Source organism: Artemia franciscana, chromosome 8, assembly GCF_032884065.1.
Source record: "Artemia franciscana chromosome 8, ASM3288406v1, whole genome shotgun sequence".
NCBI classification, from domain to species: Eukaryota; Metazoa; Arthropoda; class Branchiopoda; order Anostraca; family Artemiidae; genus Artemia; species Artemia franciscana.
In genome coordinates, this window is record NC_088870.1 from 33323807 (window position 1) to 33350114 (window position 26308).

Sequence of the window (26308 nt, forward strand, 5' to 3'; positions counted from 1 at the left end):
GTATATACAGTCGCAATCGCAGTAGCAGCAATAATACTAGAACTGGTAGTCACGGTAGCAAGCAGTAGCAGTTACAGTCATGAGTTGTCTCACTTGTAGTCACAAGTTGTCACATTTGCAGTCACAAGTAGACAGGGTTGAGAGTAGCTGCAGTACCATTCGAGTTGCATTCGTGTCTACAGTCACAGGCTTGTCACAATCACAAGTAGTCTTAGTCACAAGTATTCGCAGTCACAAGTTGTCACAGTCGCAATTTGCCTTGGTCAAGTCATAGGTAGTCGCATTAGCGGATATAAATAATCACGGCCGCAGTCAAAAGTAGTCACAATAGCCGTCGTAAGTAGTCGCATCCATAATCAATCGCAGTCTAGGTCTCAAGTAAAGGTGGTCCAAGTCGCAAGTAGTCACAGTCACTGTCGCAAATAGTCGCAGTCGTCAATAGTCACAGTTGCAGTAGTAGTAATAGCGGTCCTGAAAGTGTAAAGTAATATCCTTAGTTGCTCTTAAGATAGTCGCACACATACCCTTTTGATAACCTGAATGCTGGTAGAGCCTTTTGATTTAGTTTAAATCTCCTCAGCATTCCGTGAAGTTTCACATTAATACCCTTAATCTTTTCTGACACACTCAGGATAAAATTTTCCCCCTCTTTCCCAATGATAAATCCTGCAAACAATTGGCACATTGCTTACTATTAACCTTTTTCCCAGGGACTGTGAAGGGCATGTCATCCCCAAAGGCATAGTTATTAGAACTTTTGATTATGTTGAATAAACTGGTTATTTCATAACATTGATCAGCGACTAGAGGGGGGGGGTCAAAAAGGACCAGGGAGGCCCATCACCCTCCAAGCACTGTTCAAATGGCCTGAGAATGACAATCTAATCCCTCAGCCTTTTCCAAAATACTGCTGATTCGTCCATTTGACAGTCAGAAAGCTCATAGTGTTCCAAACAGTCGCAATCAGAGTTGGAATTAGTCAGTTGGAAGTAGATACAGTCACAGTTGCAACCAGTCACATTTACAGCCGCAGTAGTAGTAATAGTGGCCCCGAAAGTTTCAAGTTATTACTCTTAGCCATTCCTAAGATATTGTAGATTTTCCAATACATTAAGCCTAGATACACACAGTGTCAGAACCGTTAAAGGGGGGGGGGCAACTGGGATTACTGTCCCTGGCGCAGTAGCTAGAGGGTGGCTGGGGATTGCCCACTTTAATCAAATTGTTCACTTTTATTCGGCTTTTTTATTTACATTTGAGTCGGGAGGCGGGGTGGTACAATTGATTATTCCCCAAGCACCACCAGCCATAGGAACCGCTCTGTGTCTTTTTATTAATTCAGAGTTCGTTTTAACATTCCCAAAAGTTTTACCTAGACACCTTTAGCTTTTTTAGACACGCCAACGATCGAACAATCCCCTTTTCATAATGATAAATGCTGCATGTAAAGAATAGGCAAATTGCATAGTTTACAACCTTAACCCAGAGGCTGTGGCGGGCATGGCATCCCCGGAGGCATAGTTTTTAGACCTTTTGACTATTTTGAACAAGCGTATTTTTCTTCTTCAAAATTTCGATCAGTGTAGGGGAGATGGCATCTAAATAGGGTAAGTGGGGAAGGAACTTGCTACCTTCCGGTTGATTTCTAGCATCCCTCCCCCGAGCATTTTCTGGAAGTTTCAGCTTAATACCTTAAACCATCAATGATTTTTTGCTGATACTCCTTTTTGACAACCAGTATGTAAATAGTGGTATGATTTTGTTCAATACCCCTTTCAAAATTTCCAAAAGTAATATAAAACTATTTGTTTTGATTTTATTCATAGCGTCTTGATTTTATTCAATATCCCCTTGAGGAATTCCTGAAAGTAATTACAAGTAGAAGTAGAAGTAGTCGCAGTCACACTAGTAGTCGCCCTAGAAACTTCAAGTTAATACCCTTACCCGGTCTTAAGATATTGCAAACACGCCTTTTTGATAACTCTGATGCAGAGTATTTTTTTTTATGTAGCTTAGCATTCCCCGAAATTTTATCTCAATACTCTTAGTATTTTCGGACACACCCAGGATCAAGGATTTCCCTTTTCCCAATGACAAATCATACATGTAAAAAATTGACAAATTGCAAAGTTTATATTCCTTGTTTCTGGGGCTGTGGGGACATGACATCCCAAGGGGCATAGCTATTAGACATTGCGACTATTTTGAATAAAATGCCTTTTTAATATTTCTATCGTGTTAGGGAGGGCATCTAAAAGGGCAAGAGGGGCTGCTTGTCCACCGTTCCTTCTTCCAAATCCCTCTCAAAATGCCTTAACTTAATACCCTTACCCATTCCTGAGATATTGGTGGTGAGTTCTTTTGACAACCCTCCCGCATATAGTGTGTTTTGATTTTGTTTGACGTTCTCCTCAACATCGTCTAAAAGTTTTACCTTTAAACCCTTAGTCTTTTTGGAGACTTGAGATAAAAATGCCCCAATTATAAAAATAACCAGCCTTATATATTAACAATGGGCTACTTATACAACCTACAACACTTGCCCCAGGGGCTGTGGGGGGAAGCCATTCCCGTAGGCATAGTTTTTGACTTTTCGCCTGTTTTGAACAAGGTCGCTATTCTAAAACTTTGATCAAAAGCTATAAGAAAAAAAAATCGGGAAAAAGACTAATTCGGAGTTGTGCCGATGGGGCTGCTTGCCCTCCGATCCCTCTTCAATATTCCTCGACATACCTTGGAAGTTTGAACTTAATACCCTCAGCTGTTCCTTAAATATTGCTGATAATTATTCTCTTTTGACAACCAGCAAGCACATATTGTTTTTGAATATTTTCGGCATCCCTCTCGAGATTTCCTTTCAAGTTTCACCTAATACCCCAATCCTTTTTAGATAGCCAGGACTGGGCATGCCCTCTTTTTCCAATAAAAAAACGTTATATTTTAACAGTAGATAACTTGAATAGTCCTTAGTCCGAGGGGTGTTTTGGATAATTTCAGCCCTGGCTTTAAACACCATGGCAATCTCAAAATTTTGACCGGATGTATCTGGCGAAAAAAGCCATGGGAGGGGGGCTGGTTACCCTCCGATCACTTGACTTTTATAAAGGGCATAATACCTTTCAGCTTCTAATTGAATGAGCCCCATTCCGATGTTTATACAACCACCCCATCTTCATGAAGTGCCTGTGGGAAAATAAACGTAAAAAGTTTTTAAAAACTGCCTTGTGAAAAATTGTTCTCACTCAAATCGAAAACTTATTCAGAAATAATGGTTAACACTATTTATGCTTATCCCAAGAGCAAAACAAATATACTATAACACATTTTCGGGAATTCCGAAAACAAACTGACACCATGATGTGCCTATTTCTTCTTCTTTATTTTAGCGCTACCGGGGTACTGGGGCTTGAAGCTTCAAGATCGGTGACCGTTTTTAAAATAATGCCAGGAAATCTAGCTAAGCCTCCATGGAAATACCCCTCTTCAAAGAATTAGCCTCTAGACAATTCAATCCCAGTGAAAATTTACCCCGGACAATTACCCTTAGCAACTCCGCGCGTAAATTGAGACGGAAAAGAGAAAGCAAGACATAAAAATAATTTCGTATAGGAATTGTGGCAAATTCCCCCACTGTAAAACTCTCCCCCATGGAAAATTTCACCGTCGAAAAAACTCAACAGAAAATGTGCCCCCCCTACCGGAAAATGTATGCATACTTCTCAATAATAAATACTATGCGTAAACAATGGACGAATTTTATTACTTAAGGACCTTTCCCTTGGGGCCTGGGGGTGCCATGTTATACCTAAAGGACATAGTTATTCGGCCTTTCAACTATTATGTTAAAATTAATTTAAAATTAACTATTATATCTCAAAATTCTGATCGGAAAATTTTGGGAAAAAGGGGGGGGGGTCCCCCCTTTTCTGAAAATAAGGCAATTTTTTCAGACCTGTAGTCTTTAATAGGTAACACTAAACTTAATTAAACTTAAATATTTGGAATCAGTATATTAAGTCGATCCTTTTGATATATCTGATTGGTGTTAAAATTCCGTTTTCCAGAGTTTCGGTTACTATTGAGCTGAGTCGCTCCATACTCCATTCGTTGCCCCGTCTCAAGAGCTTATTTACCTAGGTCTATCTATTGGAGATACAATATCTTCAACAAGAATGCTGTTGGTGGCTAGAACTGAAAAGAAAATCCGGGCTGTTTATGCTTCTTTAGTGCTGTCGCGAACATGACAAAAAAGCTCCTCGCGAAAATGTATAATACTGTTGTTCTTCCCCATGTTTTGTACTTAGCTCCGTTCACAATTATTCTGAATGAAAGTGATAAGAAGCAGATTAGAAAGCTATTTTTCGTTATGCGAAGTTTCTTCTGAGTGTTCCGACATGGTCTCGTAATACCGTACTGAAACAAAATTATGGAGTTCTCGATCCGATCGTACAGCTTTATAATTTATATTTAAAATCGTCGTCAAAAGAGGTTTGCCAACCTTGAAGTGGTTTACTTTTTTGAAAAGTCTATTTTATTCGTGTTTTTATTTTGTATATATTTGTTCCTATTTTTGAATATGTCTTACTTTTTTTGATGCTCCATCGCCATGCCTTTGTGTTATTGATGGGTTATAAAATACATTCATTCATTCATTCATTGAATACCCTATTTTAACAGAAACTCGACTCCTTTAGCTTTTTCGCATAAGTTAGACAAAGATCTTTTGATAAGGCTTACTGTGTATATTACTAAAACCCAAAAAGAAACAGACTAATTTTTTGACAGATCTAATTTTTCTGCTGGAAATAAAGAGCGAAGTTGAAACTTAAAACGAAAAAAATTGTTAGTTCGTTCTCTATTCAACGACCCATCTGCAAAATGGGTTCAAATAAACTGATCCGTGATTATGTCCCTATATTTGTATAATTACGAAAAACTAGTGTTTTACTGAAAACTGAGCTTTCTGGAGTTCTTTAAAGAATTAAAATTGTACACTAAAGTTTATTGTTTTCGTGGCCGATGACAGATTATTTAGGGCCTTATAAATTAGTCTTTCATTTTCTGCAGGATACTTTAGAGCTTATCTGCTTTTCTGCCCAGAACTTCGCTTTATACTTCCATCAGCTAAGCTTTGTTTTTTTATAAACTATTTTTTTTTATAATAAAAGTAGTCGGAGTAAACAGTACTGAACTCCAATCGAAAGAATTGGATTGGCGCACTGGATGCACGGAAACGAAGCCAATTGATAGTGCTCGGCTCGGCTACAATGCTAAACGCGCTGGCGTTTCCATTGTTAGCCTACTTATTTTTTTTTCGGGAGATGTTCCGAATTCGCAATCCCTCTCACGATAAAAAGATACTGAAACTATTTTCGGTAGAAAATTGGTAAATCCTGCAGAGCCATCTGCCGAAAATAGCTTGAAGAGGAAACAGTGGCGTCAATGTCCCTAAGTCGCTCAGGTAGGAGCTTCTATTACTGCACATATTTGTACTATGATTAAAACACTAAACCAGTGGCGCAATTTCGTCAAAATTCTGTGGTGGCAAAGTTGGAGCCAATTTTCCCAAATCAAGTGAAAATGACAGTAAAACTGAAAAATGAGCCGTATAGTACTATAAAGGCAAAGATATAGTAGAGAAAACTGACCTGTTTCTCTGGATACTTGAATTATACAGACTTGCCTTCATTTTGACAAGATTTTTTTGCAGGAATAGAATTTCAGCTGGGGGTGAACTTAGGTCTGGTGGAGGGCAAATTTGGGTCTGGGTGGGGCAGTTGCCCCCCTGTCCCATAACAAATTACGCCCCTGCACTAAACTTCTTTGATCTTGTTTAATGGAAGCAAAAGCGGTCGACGACTACTTTGTCCAAAAAGAAGGCTAAATCACATGTTAACAGAACTGGCATAAACACAAATTTTTATCAAGAGGTGAAAACTATTTTGAACATATATATATTTGCGTATGAATTACTTTATTTCATTGTCTTAACATAAAATCGCAACAACAGGTAACTAAAAATTTAATAACAAAATAGCTATTACTCTAATTCCCAAAACCAACGATGCATGTCCTATCTTGGTTGTCAAGTTGGTCATCTTTTAGGAAACAATTAAATATTTCTTTTTAAATACTTACCTTTAATAACTGCAAAGATGTAGTCCCACGGCTCCAATTCGTATCCTCCTTTGTGGTTAGAAACATATTGCCAATAATTACAAATAATTAACCACATATTTGATTCCAGTAAGTTGAGAAGGCACAGAAACTCGCGCATGAGTTGCACTACAACAGGCCTCTGGGTCTTATAAAACCAGAGCACCTGATGAAGTACAATTAACACCGAGTCTTTAACCAGATCCACACAGTTCACTGCAACGGACCCTAAACAGCTTAGAAAGAAAAAAAAAACTCCAAGATTACACGCTTGCACATACCTGACACTATCTCTAAATCGAGTGATCACTTAACTTAACACATGAGCCAAGGAAAATTTCATCAGAATTTAGAGAATCTGGTAGCCTTTTTTTTTCTTTTTTTACGAGACCAATTGGTAGGTATAATTCCGACCTGGTAAAAAAAATTTATATCTATCGAATGAGACACATTTTGCTTTTCTGCCATCCTAACAAACATTTATAGCAAACATATGCGAATTTGTTATTTATAGCGAATATTGTATAACAAATCGAATAGTTGTTAGTGAATCTAAAGGGCAATATTAAGAAAATGACAACGCAGCAAATCTACGCTACTAATATCAGTAAAGAAAACAATTGTTAGTTCCTTTCAAATAGGCTATAGACAGCCTAAATTCCTAGCCTTTGATAAATTTTTTTCAGCCCTGTAATTTCTTGAATTTCTCACACAATTACTGGGTTTCTAAGATTTTTGTATGTGTTAGCAAAAGGGTGAATATGGAAAAATCCTTAGATCTTTATGGAGATTAAATAGTAAAAAATCAAGTTTTTTCAACTGAAAGTAAGGAGCAACACAGCTTAAAAAACCGAAGTTATTCCGTATTTTAAGGGGCAACCCCTTCCTCAACCCTTGCTGTGTACACCAAAGCATAAAAGTTTCTTTGCAAATACTTAATATTCAAATTCACTTTGAGCATTCTTTCTTAAAGAATTCTGACAAAAAGTCGAACTTTGGCGTAAAGAGCTAGGGTTGAGGAAGGATTCACCCGCACAATATATGGAATAATTTCTTTTCATATAATTTTTAATTTTGATCCTGATTTCTTATTTAATTTTTGACCATTTTTTAAATCATGACAGGAAATCCCCTTCCCTGAAAATAAACCTGACGGAGATTTTCCACCCAATAGATAATGCTCACAAATAAGCACACATTCGTTATCTTTCTTCTGACAAAAATTGTTGTGAAACTCTTTCCAGTTTCAGTTACTATTCGGCTGAGTCTAATTTAATGAGATATTGCTTAGGGCGATACTTCATTTTAAGAATTTCACGGAATTCTAACATGCAGTAGATATGCGACAATCCGATATATTATGTATATGTAACAGATTTATTGCTTCTGAAGGTATTGTAAAAAAAACTTTCAGGTTAAATTGAAAGACGGTTTATTACCTTTTCTAGCTCCAACAATTTTGACTCTTATTTGATTAAACATATAATTTTTACCATACAAGTTATTACAAAAATTCTTTGAGACAGTCGTTAAACTGAAAAAGAACTATAGAAGTATACAAAAAATAATAGGATTCAACATTTTAGCTGTTATCAATGTTACATAACACACGGATCTTATATAACAACAATGGAATTTCTTTTACGAAGCCAAACTAGAGTTACATTCGATATGCATGTGTCAAAGTCTATTCTTCCAATATTTGCCTTTTGTTCCGAAAAATTGATTGCAAAATTGGAAAACTGTCATTTCTCCACTCTTGGAATGGCTACTTGTAACGTTATGCAAGCTCGATTCACTTAAAGAGCATAAATTTTTAAGCCTATGAAAGAAATCACCGACAAACAAGGGAAAAAATTTACCAAGTATTAAGGAGTATTTTTTTTCGTAGCCCTCGAAATACTTACATAGGTGGACAGAAAAAATCATGAAGGGAGAATACCAGAAACAAGTTTTATGTAAGGGGGGGGGGGGTGATACTCCGCAAAAGTACATTTGCAATTCAAATCACCTGAGTATTTACGTACCCAACCCGTGAATTTCTGAACAATCGATCAAGGGTGCTGGGAGAAACCCTGGACGATAAGTATTGTCGTATATTTTCCATGGTGCAAATACATGGGTCCAAAGTTTACTCGATGCAAAGGATACTCGACGACTTTGATTGTAGGAGACAAGTATCAGCCAAGTAAAAATTCCACAGTTATATACAAACAATTTGGACGTTTTGGACTTGGACAAATGAAGGTCGTTTGGTACCTTTATGACGGCTGAAAAAGGAGACATCAGCAGATAACAATTGGATCGCTACGCGCGCTACTTCAGGTACCTGACCAATATAAAACGAAGGTCTAGGTGCCAGTCGTAGCGACGAGCAGAAACCCAAAGTTGTTCAACTCCATTCACTTCTCTTTGATTCAAATTAGACACTTTCATTTCACAAGTCTAAAGTGGATACAACAGCACAGCAAAATTGGAATTATAATTTAGCTTACACGAAAAAAAAACTGCCGTAAATATTAGTAAGGCCTAGGAACTACTTTTTACAAAAAAAAAAGAAATTGAAACAAACAGAAAAAAAGAAACGACACTTTTATGTCAGTAATGTAAAATAAAAAGAAGAAATTGCGGCACCTTGCATAAACTAAACCCTGTCTTTACATATAACCAACAAGTACCTGTTGGTCCTTGTTTACGATACATCATTTGGCTATGCTTTGATTTTGTCTCATTGAAATGAAGAAAAATAATGTTTTATTCATTCGAGAACATTTAAGAAAAATATCTTATGTACAATTTCGGAAGTAAAATAGGGCTTAAGAGTCCCTGTCCCTCTTCAATGTCAAATTTCCACTGATTTCCCTTATTTGCATAGAATTCGCAATTGGTTAACTTGAACTTAACCGCATTCATCTTCACTCCCTCAATAAATTCCTGCGAACATGCTGGTTGTACTCTTCATCCCAACAGCCTCACACAAACTAGTCAAACTACAATTTACAACTGTTCCTCGTTAACTATGCCTTTTCTCCACAAAGCCATGAAAGTGTTACTAACTTCCCAAGTTATAATTTAAAAATGCATTTCATTGGCGACGAAAATGGATGGCTTCAAGTTTGACATTTTTAAGAATAATTGCTGCTATTAACAAAACTAGGTCAGATAGTAACGAAAGCTAAGGAATCAACAAATGAAAATAAGAAAATTATCATATTTTCCATATAAAATGAAAGAAGGACATTCGTATTTTTCAAACAAGTTTCCAATTTTTTCGCATCGAGTATCTTAGGGTATATGGAGAAGAGATGAATTGGTGAACAAAGACATTTTTTGAAACAAAATAAAACTTACAAATCGATAGAGAATGAACATATATTCCAAAGGTTTTCAATCACTTTTTGGGACGGGTACAAGATACAGGTTATAAGCATTTGAGAATTTCACTACTTACATAATGTTAAAAACAAATCTACTTTTAGTCCAAAGCGGTCGTTTACAGTTTCTTTAGCTAATAGCTCTGAAAATACTACTAGCCCTGTGGAAAATAAGGCGTTTAGATGCAGTTTTTGACTTCATATCGACAAGTAGACTTATCTTTGCAAAAAAATAGTTATCTCCACATTTACATATCTCAAAACTCTCATGGAACCCTGCTTAACTATGCCTAGTTGTTATTTACCTTTTCTTTTGGGCCATGTCCCTTATATGGTGTACCTGAATCTTTCTGATTTAGTTCTGAATCGATGAAAATAATATTGACTAAATTCTTTGTTAATGAGACCTAAGCAACAAGACAACACAAAAACAGGAGGGAGGGGAGCTGGGGGTTAACAACCCTCCTTCTCAGAATATCAGTATTTTCTTGGTTTCATATATTTTTAAAACAAATTGTCTTTGTTATTTGATGTTCTGAAGTTCCAAGTCAAGTTCCAAGTTCCTTTTATTACCAATATACTTCCATTTTACAAACAAAATATCCCAAAGGGCTCAATGGCCCGTTATTTGGGAAAAACGAAATATAAATAAATCTTAAGTACATCCACACTTAAAATATATTTAGATTCTACTCACAAATCCCCACCCGAGTACAACTGGTCTCCCTACCACCTACTTTAAAAAAGTACTAAAAAAAATCAATAAACAAACAAACATCAGGGAACCAACACACACCATTCAATTCCAACTAATTAATTTCTTTCTAAATAATTAATAAATATAAATGATCAATATTATAATTTATTTTAATTTCTTTTTTATTTTATTTTTTGAATAAAAATTTCTTCAACTGTTCCTTGAAGGAGCCTTGGGTATATGACCGTCAAATCTCAACAGGAATGGAATTCCAGGCACGCCTGAACTCCAATAAACTTAAGACACACGACCATGTTCAATCTCAATTCTAACTAGATACATTTCTTATCGTACAATCTACTTTTAGACATGTTGAACAACAGAAAGATACAAAACAAATCATATTAGCCTAATAAATTTACCTTAAAAAATTCCAAAGCTGATATTAATGTTCCTATGTATCAATTAACTAGGCTACCGCATTTCAATTATCAGGTCAACAATCAACTGATAACCTGGAAAATTCCCTATCACTACAAAAGACAGAAAAACATCATCACATACAAACAAGATTGATGCCTGCATGTATTACTTAGTTCCATTTGATGATTTTCAAAGTCGAATTTTCGAGTCATCCATTCACTGGATACCAGCCGTTGAATTCAGGTCCAGACAGTAAATCTTTTTTCCGCTTAGCAACCGAGTCTGACAAAATATGTACGTCCAAAGCCCGGGTTTTCACATTCGGTTTCAGAACTTGCATCATTCACAAAACTAATTCCGTTCAATCGAATTGAAACCCTTAGGTAGGTATTTTGAACAGCTGCAATACTTTAACAATTTATTGCTTCACATTAAAAAAGGGAAAGGAATTTTCAACAGCCCTGGCAAGAAAATATAAACAGAAAGAGGTCGGTCGGTCACACAATAAAATTTAAAGGGGTAATTCGTTATTTAGAATTAAAGGAATATTGCAACTTTTTCACAGCACTTTTTTAATAATCTAGAAAAAGGAATAATCTAGATTTAATAGTTTAAGGGAGGGGTATCAAATAACTGGGTCGAGGAACATTCACCATGCGGTTCGTGGTGCCATGTTAGGTATATGTAGGCTATCCAGTATTGACAATTCGATCATTACCAGCTACATGGGTAATCAGTCTTCTTCATAGGAATTTATTTCAAGAGCACAAAGACAATTTCTTTCTCATATATATATATATATATATATATATATATATATATATATATATATATATATATATATATATATATATATATATATATATATATATATATATATACCCTTCAAACTTGTTTGAAACATAGCCGTAAAAATCATTTAGTTTGCAACATGTAATGGTAGTAGAAAAACCGCCATTCCATGAAGGAGGGACAAAACTCGAACCCCACTTTCGGTGTGTAAATTATAACTTTGAACCCCAGTCTCACACCTGTAGCGTCTGACCTACCAAAATCACGTTCTGTGGGCTTACTCATCAACAGTTGAATACTAAAGACATGAGATGTGCCTTTCCCAAAATCCCAGGAATTCTAAAAACAGGCATTTAACGCAATTGCAATGGTGGCGACTTTCAAAGTCATTATTTCATCATGAATTGTATTTTGATTGCTCTTTCTTGGCCGTATTAACGGCAGTGAATTCAACGGTCGTACGTGGACCCCTTCCCTGACTAGCAATATTCTACGATGGTAATTCAAACGGAGAAAATCGATAGGTTTAAACCAAACCCAAAACAGAACAAGGGAAAAAACAGAAGAGACTAAAAACCGAGCAACGATGAACTTTCCAAGGATAATGAAATTTAAACACAAAAATACAAATATCTGATTCAACGATTGAACAACTTCTTTTTTTGAAGCAAGCGATGACGCACATGACTAGCAAACTTTCCTAGAATTCTGATTTTTTTACCAAAGAAGATTTAATAGAATCTAATAGCTGACCTAAGATAATATGGGTTAAATTTATCAATTTTAAATGTTTTAAAACTAATTAAAAACTAACAACCCCCACCATAAGAAACACTGCTACGCAGAAATAAATATAGGGTCCATTCAATAGCAACTTCAAAGTTCATATCGAATTGGAATACCATTTTTGGGGAGGAGCAAAACCGTCAAAATAACAAGAAACAGTCGAATTATAGTAGATTACTCAAATCCTAGCTTATACGTGCATTTCAGCACCTCTTGCACAGTAATAATTGGAATCGATCCACCGTTTCACTTTTTCAGGATTGTAACCACGGCCGTATCCAGGATTTTTTTCGAGGGGGAGGGGTTGCAAAAGAATTTTTTCGAGGGGAGAGGTTACAAAAAAAACTTTAAACGCATCAAAATTTTGGGTATATTCATTTCTGTTACGGTTTTTTACAAGTCGGACAAACATTTCAGGGGGGTGAAACCCCCTAATCCCCCCCATGGATACGGCCTTGATTTTACCGCATAAAGCCTTCTCTTTATTACGATTTTTCTCATTGATGCCAGCTTAACTGACCTTTTCAGGTTTTAATCTCATTTTTTTTATGTCATGTTCTTAGATGGTTCTCTGAATTGTCTAAAAATAGAAAATATACAATTTCTGAAAAAAATGGTACTTATCGGTTATATAATAGACACTATAATTTCGATCGCGAATGATGCGAGAACTACACAACAAACTGGTCAAGCAACTTCTTTATACCACACAATTAGCTTTGGTCGCAAAATAAATTGTAGCTATATTTTATTTAATTTCGTTTGTATCTTGGTTTGTTTTGGGCTATGCAAACAAATTTGTGCTATATATTTGCACATTAGGGGGTAAAGCATAGTATATATTAAATATAGCAATGGTTAGTTTACGTATTTAATATGTATTATGCTTTACCTCCACTCCACCCCCCTAATGTGCAAATATATAGCCCGAATCTGCTTTTAAACTATTATGTATTCACCATATTTTGTTTCATTTCATTAGCATTAATCGAACTTCACTTCCCGAGTGTCTATTATATAACCGATAAGTTCCAAAAAAAATTAGTTTAATGACAATTCGTCAATTTTTGACGCAAGTAAACAGCCTCTCCTACACAAATAACATTCTTGTGAATAGTAAATACATCCTCGAAAACAAGATTTCACGGAAATATTTACAGAAAAGTTTACTGATTCAGACAAGTCCTCCCTCAAACTAACAACACACCTTACAATCTAAAATGATGAATAAGTTTCATCAAAAGACAGATGGGTTCACACACCGTCGAACTATCGAACAAAAGCGCACCCTATTCTAGCTAAACTTAATCATCAATGCACAAGATGCACTATCATCAAATTACAAATAGTTCTCGATGGAGTGAGAATGTTATGTAAATTAGACCGAGAAGTGGTGGTGAAGTTGGGCTAATAAAATATTCACAAGTTTGACAATGATCTTAGGAGTCACTGAAGCATCTCAACACAAAAACTTTTCAATGGAAACAATGAAACTCTTGAAAGGAAAATTCATTTACGACATATACCACAGTTCCTCTAGAAGTTTTTTTGAACCTAGGGGGGGATAGAAACAGGATTAAAAGCAAACTTATTGAACACAGATGGCTTGGTGCATAAGGAGTCGTGGTATAAAAGTCGGGGGAACAGCCCCCCCTCTATCTAAACATGCCTGTCTTTCCCGAAAGGTTAAAATCTAGGGAATATTAAAAAGATTTTAAAAAAGAAGAACCCCATATACGCAAGGAGTAACTATATTTGTTTAAGGAAATAGAAGGTAGAAGCGAAACGGCAATTTTTTGTATAGAAGATCTGCTGGCTTAAAACCTTATGAATGTGAAGGGGCGTGCACAGGAAATATAGACCGGGCCCCAAAATAATTTTGATTTATACTTTTCAATTAAGTTCACCTGTTAGTTTTGGCAATCCCCCCGAACTTCAATTAACCCAACCTAACCTCTAACCACCCCTATATATTAAACATTTAATAAAGAATGCACATACTTCGTAGTTTTCTCACTCAAAATAAGCAAACCATAACCGATCCAGGAAGGGAAACCGGTTTCTGTTAGGGCTTGCGCAGCATATTTCTTGAGTGCATTCAGTTTGACAGACAAGTACCCTTGTCTAAATTCAAGATTGGTCTGCGAGGAGCAAGCTATCATGTCCATGAACTAGGGATCTCAACAACCATGGTTCATACAAATTTAAAACAATTGAAACAGAAACACCTTCTTGTAATATAAATAAAAGTGTCGGCAACAAGAACTAATTTTGCTATGGAAAATATTTGTTTGAAATTTATACGAACTCAGAGTTAGACAACGACAACATCTCGATAATCGTTTAAGTAATTTTTTTTTGCAGAAATAATGCAATGAAGCACCAGCACTTTTTTTTAAAAAAACTGTAGGGTTTATTTTTTGTTTCTGAACTGTCTCCTTTGATAATTAAGGATTTAGGCCTACAATGTAATACAGGAATTAGGGACTATACAATTAACCGTTTCTTTCTAAAAAAAAATATCTCGATAAAGAACCATCTTTCGCGGCTTTTGTCCATTTAAGTTTGATTTAGTGTAAGTGAGCGGATATTAAATTTCCCTGAATATTAAACCGTGACTAACAGGTAAGAAACCAGGTTACCCCACGCATTAGCGTTATGAGCCAATCGGTGACTTACAGGAACCATAACGATAAAATGCCTTCTGGCAAAGATAAAGGACCGACTAGACAAATGCCAACACGATCAGACAGGCTGGACTATGTTTCCAAATCAATTATAACTCCTAATCAATGAAAAAACCAGTTTTTATTATAATCACAATGGATGGTAATACTTTTCTTCGCAACATTTACGTAAGACAAGTAAAACTTCAAGAAATTTCAGCTGATTTAAGGCTTGCATGAAGGAGAGATTGAAGTCCAGCAAATCTGAAAAATTTTACGATCGTTTCTAAATGTTTCAAAATTGAGACTATTTTTGGCACTTTCTGTGAACAAGTAGTCTCTCCCTTGAACTAAACTCTTCGTACCTGTACGATGCGCACGCTGCCTTTCCGTGGTCGAAATCGTAAGCACTGACGCCCCTTGAATATGAGGCTAGCCTGAGACGACATAACCGCAAATGACACCGTAAATGGTGATGCCGGATATTCGAAACTTGACAAAAACTGATACTGATGACGATCGTATTGGTGCATTGATACAGAAAGGTATCGATGCTTTGGCCACAGTATTATTTTTTCCACGTTTCTGAATTTTTAAGTCGCAAGAGATACGCTCTTAGTCAAGAAGTCCATGGAAAAATAACAAGAAAATGAACTCGGTTCGAATTTCAGGGAATCCTACGGACATCCAGCATTTCGACTGAAAACGAAGTGAAAAGATCAGGCAACAATATTAAGCTGATGACGAAATGAGTGTCTTCGAGGAACTTTCCTTTAACCATATTCATTGCCTGTGTTACCGCAAGGGGCACCGACATTTGCTACTTAAGTTTGCACAACGGTATAGGAAGCTTTACATCTTCTCTTTTTCTTGAAGGGTAAAATTCTAGTTTAGTGACTTCTTGCTATCTCGGAAAGGGGTTAGGTTAGGAAAATGAAACTGTTTTTCGGGCATGGGTCTACAGGCTGAACTATGTCCCGAGAATGTATTTTGAAGTACCTACTTCCACTCCTTCTCCCTCTAGAGGGTCCTGACCTTTAAAAATATGTGTGCTGTAAAGTTAAACCTTGCGAAATAACTCTTCTGCTTGAATGAAGTACAACAGCTTCACAACTGCTCAATCCCAATTTATACGGTTTTAAAGATATGCAAATACATTTCCTAAATTTTGAAAAAAAAAAAACATTGATATGGCTCAGAATTCTACTCAAATAACGGGAATTGCATTTTCAGAACTAAAGGCAGAGAAAAAGCAACTGGTACTGGAAATTAAGTAAAATGTTGTTTTGTCAAAATTTCAATAGGTGAATTTCAGGCTACCTGTCATGTAGGCGAATTTCAGGGCCCTCTAGAGGGAGATGGAGTGGAGGTGAGTACTTTAAAATACCTCCTGGATATACTTTAGCCTGTAGACCCATGCCCGACAGTTTCATTTGCCTAACCTAACCCCTTTCCGACATAGCAAGTCACTAAACTAGAATTTTACCAAAAATGATACTGGCTTCTTTAGTTTTACCGCCTTAACTAAACGAAGCCTTTGTAAGATATGTTGTACATACAAAATAAAAACCAGCAGAATAATAAAAAAAATCATACGAAGTAATAAACGAAGTATCGGAAGTTAGTCTCGGGCTAACAAGGCGATTACTTTTGGAGCAATTACACATAATATAATTTGATATAGAGAAAAAAGTACTTCAGACAAGAAATTTTATGATCGTTAAGTACGTCTTCCCTTCCTCTCAGGCTGCAAAGAAGAGAACAATTTTATTAATTCTTTTGCATTTGAGGTAATACTAGTAATTAAAAGCTGAGTATGACAAACCTTAAAATCGGATCAACTTATCTCTTTTTAACTGTATCTGAAACCACATTTTATACTTTACATTGAAATAGCGTTGGCATGCTTAGTTCCGGGTTCATATAGAACCAAAATATATGCAACAAGGCTAAATGAAAACTAAAACGAAGAAAATAAATATCAAGAACATTATAGAATAACTACAGAAATATATCTCCAAGGGCAATACTAATGTCCAATAGGATGCTGTTAACAGCCCAAACAGGTGCCCTCACCCCCTTATTTTTTAGACCCATGCTGGGGCGCACTAATTTATTGATGTTCGGACCTAAAGACGCCCTTTTAAGCATCAGAAGTTCCATGGGAAAATCATAAAACTTTGAGTTAAGTACAAGTATGACAGTCTGTCTACGCAAAGAACTGAACTAAAAAAAACAATATTTATTGTACTGTGTATAGAGTGAAAACTTGGTATTCAGACACATGGTCTAAACAATATGTGATTGGTTCAAAGAAAAGTTTTATATCCAAGACACTTCTAATGAAGAGGTTATTGATTAGTATAAGCGTTTGTCGATAAAGATAGTTCATAAATAAGAGGAAGGATTCTCAATCGAAATAGTTGTGAAAAAAAGAAAATCCTTTTGTTGTGGACATCACGTTCTCCTGAAAAACCTTAAGAGCAACCGACTAGGGCTTGAGTAGGTATTGATACAAAAATACTTTTTTTTATGTAGCCTAATAAGATTATTTAAGTTTCTAGCCAATTTAGACTACCAGGGTAAACAATCTTTAAAAATTCTACTGTTTATTTATATTCTAGGTACTTGCATGTTATAGCGACCAGACTTTGTTCTTCTGTAATGAAACTACTTTACTGTGTCTACTCGGAGATAATCAGCTTAGACTGGGCAAAATAAACTACTTTATGGAAATATTTTAATTAGATATTTAATGTATAGAGGTGGTCAGGTTGCATTAGCAATATAATGGGTTCTGGGCAGCCTGCTTTCCATAATTCTATGCTGTATTTTCCATATTTTTTACTAAAGTATTATATTTTCATCATATTTTGGTGTATTTCATTAGGAATAACCTAACTTCACTTCTTTGGTGTGGTCGCTATAACACTTAAGTTTCTTTTCTCTATACCAAAATAGTCTTTCAGAAACAAAGCTTCTTTTTATCAAAAATCTAAATTATAATTATCTACAGAGATAAGTTAAATATACTGAACATAAGGTGACGTCATGATGGAGCTCAGTAATACGCAAGTGTATGAATCAGCCTTGAAAGTCTGGGCGTCAGGAGATTTTTCACATAGAAACAACCACGAGACATTAACAAAAACCGGTTTCAATACTAAAGAACAATCTAAAATTGACGAAAGAAAAATGAAATATTTGGCTTAATGAAAGCAAGGCGTTAAAAGAAGATTGTCCCCATGAGGGGGCTTAGGCATTAAATTGGGGTCTCAAGAAAGAGTCGCTATATAAAAGTCAAAGTTTCAAGCACGAAAATGAATTACTTCTAAATTACAGTTGTAGGTTAAAATCACCAAAGCCCCAAAGGTAAATTTTCAAATACAGCCTAGGCGACATAGCCTACCCTTAGAATCAATTTCATGAGTACAAATAGAACACCCATTTGCATCGGGAATTAACTTTACCCTTCCACCGCGTCTACCATATCTAATTATAGGCTAGGTTATGGTTTAAGTTTACTAGCCTATAGGCTAAGCAGAGTTTCCATAACTTGCTCTTTTCTTAAAATTGAACAAAATGGCTAGCTTTCGTTTGTCTAAATAACGCGAAATTCATTGCACAGACCTATACACAATTCAGGGTAGGTTTATATATTACCTCATTAGGGAGAATAAGGGGGTAAAATTCTATTTTAACTACTTTTGGCTATCCTGGAAAGGGGTTAGGTTATAAACAGGAATGGATCTACAGACTGAAAGATAGCCCAGGAAGGTGTTTTGAAGTACCTACCTCCACTCCTCCCTCTTTCTGTATAATACACATTACTGCTTGTTTCGGATTTAAAGGGTTCATTTCTGACACATATGAATGTACTTTTAGTGGCCTAGGCCTACTAGGGATGAAATTCAGGATTCTAAAAGTAGGCAAATGCTCATTTCACAGTTAGACTACCATGATATGCAGTTAATTATAATTTACAAACCAAGAATGGGTGAGAGCCGCTTAAGCTGGATATAATAAGAAGAAGCTTACCTGAAAAGGCGAAAAAAACAACTAGCCTACTTGAACACGGTTTTTCCATCAACATTATAAATTACATAAATCCAAACAGAACAGTCCACGACATAGGCTAGCCACTTCGATCCAAAAACAAAATCACAAAGGAGGATGAACACATAGGTAATGGCTAATTGATTGCCAAGATAATTTTAGCAGTCTAAGTTCACTAAGAATGACAATGTTTAGTTAGTAACTTGTACCCCTTACCGTAATCGATTACTTCGACGATTCCCTAAAACTATTCCCATAAATATTTATAGTCACAAACTTTAATCATTCCTTAGTCTACTTTCACAATCAGGATCTCCAACAAGAATAACTGATAAAAGCGGAATCTCACCGACTTGAAGTAACTTGACCGTTATCTCCGTCTGCGTCGGCGCATTCCAATAATCAGACTCATTCACCGCGCAACCAAAAATTCCGGTGCGTCAGAAAACGAACCCTGTGGGAAGGTTGTTCTTCCAATCCTAGACGTCTGGGACTAGGCCTGACAAAACTTTGCGAAGTTCTGCCGGTAGACAAAAACCAGACGGCTGTCTGGTCCAGTCTCCCCCTTTTTTCTTTACAGAGGGGGAAAACGTTGGAGAAAAATGATAAGATTTATGAGACTTCGATGAAACAAGGAAAAGTAGATTATGTGGCAATATCATTTGAAATATTCTTAGCTATGGAATGTGATAAAGTACCGACATAGGTACGAGTTTCCTTTCCTACTCCAGGAAATAATAATGGTAGAATGTCCAGGATAATTCGAAGGTTTATACTGTAGGCCAGTTTTAAAGGAAACAAAATGAATTGAGATGCATTTGCTAGCGGATTAAAATTAAAATATAGTTGTTTTTTTTTATTTCAATAGCAGCCACATTTCTTTTCTTCTCGTAAAAGTTAAAAGTTGAACCTCGGATTACGTTGCACGCTTCATTTCATTCATTTATTAAAATTAAACTAAAAAAAATATACATTTTGCATAGAAAATAAAGCGAACATAAAACTTAAAGAGCAGAAATTAGTTTATGTAAAGTGTCGAACTTAAAACAAGCAGATATTACAAAGAATCAAGAATGAAGCCTAGAAGAAACATAAATTTGAATAAACAATGAAGACAAACGTAAAACAAGCATGATCTGCCACAACTAAGTGTAATGTAATTTGGTTTTGTTTCTTTGTCATCAATTAAACGGCACAGATATCAAATCCTAAGAACTCTTGAAAAGAAATTTACCAAGAATAATTTTCTCTTCATAACAAAAATGATGACACGTTCCAAAAAGATGATCTCAAAATACACTGGTATCTGAAAAATATAAGAAACCACAGGAAAAAATCACAAAAAAACTGCGATTCAAGAAGTTTCAGCCCCAAACCCTCCCCTTGAGTTTACCTGAGACTATCCTTACTCGTTTCATTTCAATGTATTTATTAATTTAAGAAATCGAAGTTTCTCTTACGGAAGTAAAGAGCGAAGTTGAAACATAAAACAAACAAAAATTATTGCTTTGCCGGTTATGCAAGAAATATCCGTAAAACTAGCTCAAACAGATCGAAATGGGTGATAAAACCGGGAATACTCAAATAATGGTGTGGTTGTCAAACCTCATCAAAGCACATCTTAATTGGTCGTCGGTTCTGATGTCCCTAGGCCAGTCTTACCTTAAAAAGTCAAATAAAAGCACAGCTTAACTTGTTTGATCTAGAACCAGGGTTACCAGGAGACTAAAAAAAAAATTATAATGTCCAAAAGCCTAAAAACGCAACATGTCCGAAGATAAACGTAAATGTGTTTGTGCCTGTCTAGTAAGGCAGGCCAGGTGCCTTCGCTTTACTTGTGCAACAATAATACCCACATATCGTAAGACATAGGTAGACATAGATGGAGAAGGCCAGACTTTTATTTCCAAGGGGGGCTAATTCCGATATAGGTACATTTCGTCTTGTCTTCGAAGTAAGATTAGCACGGTAAAAGCAGGGGCAGTGCCAGTGATGAGGTATGGATCAGAAACGTCGGCGCTTCGAAATTTTGAGTAAAATGTGCTAGATGTTTTTCAGTAGAATAATGTAAAGATGGTATTAGGCCCTCATTTGAACAAGCAAACTGTTAGCTGCCAAAAAATCATTTCGGTCCCATTTTTTAGTCTTATAATTAAAGACAATTTATTAATATAACAAGGCCACATTTTACGAGTGAGGGATGAAATTTCGTCAAAAATCACTCTTTTGGCCAATGTTGCCAAAAAGCAGGGCACCTGTGAACGAAGTGAAAAGAGGTTGTAAGAAAAGACTTAAAGGACGTAAGAAGTACATGGAATGGAGAGAAGGCCTTATCAGAATATTGCGGAGAAGGACGGAACATAACTGTGACGACTTCAGGTGGCTTGTTGCTGAGATGAGTAGATAGGATGTATTTTAAAAACAGTAATTTCAAATATAGCAATGAAAATGCAACGTTATACAGATCGTAATGTCAGTGGTAATCCTACCCAGTCCCTAAATAGACAGAGTGAATGAGTGAAGACTTGGCACAAAGATGTCTAGCCGCTCAGCTGCATAAGATTGGAGGTGTAACTAGACATCCGGTGCTAAGGCCTCCTGAAGTCGAGAAGAAACTCTGATAGATGGGTCATAGTTGTGGCGCAACGCGCACCACAACTCCTATCGGATTGGGTACAATCTCACTAAAGTTGGGGAAGGTGTGCTAGAAGCTAGTCCGTACCATATTTAGTGCTGATCCAATAGAACCTCATCCAAATGGGTCTTCCTTGGCTTTTAAGATGTCGCCACAAAACAATCGAATATTAAAAACTAAAAGACGGGACGATTCCATGCTAAAATCCCCCTATAAGTTTCCGTGAAATAACACTTTTTCTAAAGCAAATTATCCATTTCAATTCTTACCAACTGATTTTCCAAATTCACAGAGAACCAAAAAATGACTTGTTCTAATCCTATTTCCATGAAACACCCAAAAATTTCCAGCAGTCACCTAACAAAGGTTTTTTTTTTTGAACTGGAGAACATTCTCCGGAATCTTAACACGTGTCTATGCGCCTGAAGATTGATTGTAAAAGAATCTGAACTATTGTGTCGAAGACCACAAAAATAGGTTGGACTTAAGCTATGATATTCATCTTGATTTTGTTTTTGATATTCAGTGTTTAAGAAAATTCCGAGGTTAGTGGTACCATCTTTAAAGATGGTCCCTAGCCTGGAATGACTTACCAGTTTTTAGCTATTTTGAGGTATTATTTCGCCTTTACTAGGTAGTGCCTCTTTTTTCCGTTTAGTCGGAATCAGTAGACAAGAACAATCAGATGAATTGTATCCAGTAGTAGGGTGCTTTTAAAGTGCATTTTCACTCTTCCGAAAAATTAGTTGCAATATTTGTGTTATACTAGTAAAAAATCAGTCATATAAAATGGAATACAAGGGACTGAAATATATTTTGCACTGTATGAACCGTTCAGAAGTCATTCAAAAAGTTTAATTATTCCAATCTGATATTTTAGCGTTGCTCATTTGTCCTTGTTCTGGGAACTAGACATTTCCAGCTAACCCATAATGACATAAATATATTCTAAGACCACACTGGCTATACATGACGTATTACAAAGAAGAAAAAAAAACGATTAATGAAATTAAATAAATGTAGTTGTTCTCTTTTGTTTGAGCACTTCAGACGGTTTGGCGGAGTTCCTTTTCGAAATATCTGCTTATTTTCGCTTCTTTTCTGTCCACAGGCTGACATTATCCTTGTCTTTCTCGGCTATTTAATTTCGTTATACCTTTATTATTATTTTTTTCATACCCAGAATGACTCAAAATCAAAGCCAATGACTGACTCTTTAATCGATATAGTCACATAAATACTGCCTGAAAATAAGAATTTAAACCAAAAAACAGCGAAAATATTTTGCCATCCATCGATTACTAAATATTTTTTGTTTACGTTGTTTTGACTAAGCCCAATGAGAAACACATTCCAGCAGATTCAATTACATAAGCCTATGTGACTACTACTACTACTACTAAAACTACTACTTAGTACTAGTACTTTAAATCAACTGCCAATAATGCACTATTATAGAGGACACAAATAAATATAAAATCGTCATTATGTACAAATTACTTAAAATACTTTAGAGTGCATTGATCATATCCTATACAAAAACTCCCATTTATTGTGATACAATTGTCTAAGATCTGTGATCATTTTTGAAAATGTAACTGGAAGCTTTCAGTAGCCAGGCTCTTTATGTGTCTTGTGGTTTCACGGTGCACCGACACCACGTCCTCCCTGTGCCATTCGCTTCTATGTTACCTTTCCAAGTTTCAGAAAGAAAAGGAAATCGCAAAATTTGCTGAGAAGAGTGGGTGATCTAGCGTTAGAGTCAAATTGTGAGCCTGACACTCTTAGTGCTGCATTCGATCCTTCTCACCTTTTGGTGAAACTTTCGAAATTTTATGAGGAGTATCGCAAACGCTTTCCCAAAGTCTGCACGTTCGATAAAAATCATGAACAGTGACGATTTTGCTAAATTTAGTTTATAACCGATCCTTAAGACAGCTATTCGACAACTGGGGAGCCCAAGAGACGCCAAACATTCAATATTCTATATACACAGGACGCTAACGGTCGTTGAGTCTGTTCAGTTTCTGTCAGTTTAAGGGGTAAATGCATGGTTCAAATTAAACAGCTTAATACTTGCTTCTTATAAATTAATTTTAAAAACTTTTTCCACAAAAGAAATTCTTAACAGAAAAGTAAAGAGCTAAATTAAACCAAAGACGAGCAGGAATAAAGTTAAATAATATTTCAAGCATAAAACGACAATTAATCCTTGCAACAAATAAATGAAACCTGGAACGAACAGAACTTATAATAGATTACTCAGTCAAGCCTAAAACAAGGAGGAATAACTACCATGAAGAGCAGGGCTAGTACTTTACTAGTAGTGACAGGATAAGGCTTCCAACAACACACATATCCCTTCAAATCCCGATCCCAACACTTTTTTTAACTTCTTTATGGTACAGGTGTCTGTTACATCATAGGGAATGTTTTCTAAAAGACAATTATGTTAATTACCTAATAGTTTCTTTTCAAAAAACCTTCGAGTGCCAGGACTTCCTTACTCCAGGATTACCGTAGTTGTTACGTAATAGGCTTTGGATGTTACGTGATAGAGAATGTTTTTATTAAACCCGCGAGGGCCAGAGAAAAACCTTCAGGAGCCTTCTAATGGGGAATCTTCAAGATGCCGGACCCTAGCGAGCAATTTCACCTGGCCCTTAGCAACCAATTCAACCAGGACCCTAGAAACCAATTCCAACGAGGAGGACCCTAGCAACCATTTCCAACGGGGGCCCTAAGAGTCAATTCTGGTGGGAGGGGGGCTAGCAACCAATTCCAGCAGGGCCCCTAGCATTCAATTGCAAGGGGGCCCTAGCCTCCAATTCCATCAGGGACCAGAAAGCAACCAATTACACCGAAAGAACGTTTTCCTAGATGTTTCAAGACAATTCAAGAGGTTTTTCGTCAAGAAGTTTCAAGACATTTCAAGAGAATAGGGTTTGGGGTGTTACGTAATTGGGTTTGTTAGAGTCCACTAGTCAAGTGGGGAAATTTATTCAGCCATTTTCCTACAAGACATTTTTCATGACGTTCCAAGTCATTTCAAGGCGCGCTTCTTCCTGATTCCTTTACTTATTTACCATCGTTAAGGATAACGCATTCACACGTAACTTGTTTCTTCAGGCCCCATGTGGAATCTCCGCTTATAACTGTGGAGGGCACACAGGTGGGGTATTAGGTAGTGACAATGCACACGTGGGTTACTACATAATGCTTTAAGAAGTTTTTTTCATTCAAGGTGTTTTTTTTTCTTTCAAGGCAATTTTTCTTTTCAGGATTTCATTTTCTTTCTATGCATTTTTTTTCTTTTTAAGATTCATTTTTCTTTCAATACGCTTTTCTCAGGGAACCTTTATATTACAATGATTTGAAGTCAGCATTAGGATTCGAAAGGAATTCCTCCTCAGCCAAATTGTACTATTGGACATCTGGACCAACATGTCCTTCTAGTATTCTGATTCAGCTAATGCATTCTAAATGATAACCTTTTGCACGCAAGGAGAACCCCCTGTTTGCGCATACTAAAATGAGTAAATTGATTGTATGTTTTCTATGACTGCAATAATTGACATGCAGAAAAGAAAATCGATTAGTAGAGTTTGGTTATATTTGAAGTGCACCTGCTTACTAAGTAACGCTTTAGAAAGGTATTATAAACCCAGACAAAGTGATTCCTCCCCTCTCAGCGATATGATCCTAGCATTTTGAGGCGTCCTTGTTAGAGAATTTCTAGACATGTTTTTTAAGAGAATGGTATAAACTTGCTCAAAAACACAGGAAAACACTCCTTCTTAGAGAATATTAGAAGATGTTTTCTTAGAGAATGATCTAAATTTGCTCATTTCTTCTTGATATTATTATCTCTCAATTTTCTGCCCGTGACACTCAATGGCTAGTATATGGCACCCTCTAACAGGTATTATCGCACTTATGGAATTTTTCGGGCGTTTTCCAGCAAAAACATTTGTTTACACTAGAATGGATCATTTAAATTTAATGAAAAAATCCCCATTAGCATTTGTTCTGATGATTCCTAGCAATTGGGACCAGAGTGAGACAACGTACCAGCCTCCAATGACACCCTCGAGGGGCACTTTATCACATCTAAGGCCTTTTCAACCTTTTTTTCTAACAAAAAAATAAATTTATAAACTAAAACATGACCAATGTTCTTATTTGAACAGTGGGAACCTGCCATTTCATTGTTAAATTGCGATGTTCCATACGAATTTCCAGCCTATGACGATCAATGGCTGACCCATCCCCTAATGAGCAATTCCAGCGGGGGCCTCCTAACATCCAATTCCACTGGATGCCTAGAAACCAATTCAAATAGACCCCTAGTGAGATATTCTAGCGGGGCCCTTAACACCTAATTCCAACAGGGCCCCTCTAGCAATCAATTCCAGAGGGAGGATGTTTGTTATTAGCGATAAATTTAAACCAAATTAATAGTTATTTCTGAGAGGTTTTACTGGAAAAGCTACCTTTCTTTGAGCCAAGGCTCTGTATATCTACGTCACCGTAACAATGTGCGGCTATCCCACCATAGCAACCAATTCAAGAGGGGAGGATTGCTGCTAGAGATAAATTTAAAACATGTTAAGAGTTATTTCTGAGAGGTCTTAATGAAAATGCCTCATCTATTTGACTAGATGTAAAATTTCAGACCCCCCCCCCACCGGTGAGAGACTCTTTGACACCTCCCGCCTTAATT

General features: G+C 36.3%; 2 long non-coding RNA genes across 3 annotated transcripts in view; both read left to right on the forward strand.

Moving 5' to 3' along the window:
* The window catches only part of LOC136030322 (uncharacterized), a 34097-nt gene extending 29134 nt beyond the window's left edge, over window positions 1-4963 (forward strand). Inside the window, exon 3 of the long non-coding RNA XR_010618246.1 lies at window positions 4065-4963. This is a non-coding gene — a long non-coding RNA (uncharacterized LOC136030322). The remainder of the gene's footprint in view (window positions 1-4064) is intronic.
* A 17111-nt stretch (window positions 4964-22074) lies between these two features.
* Window positions 22075-26308, forward strand: part of LOC136030321 (uncharacterized) — a 48690-nt gene continuing 44456 nt past the window's right edge. For both annotated transcript variants that reach the window (XR_010618245.1, XR_010618244.1), the window contains exon 1: window positions 22075-22198. This is a non-coding gene — a long non-coding RNA (uncharacterized LOC136030321). The remainder of the gene's footprint in view (window positions 22199-26308) is intronic.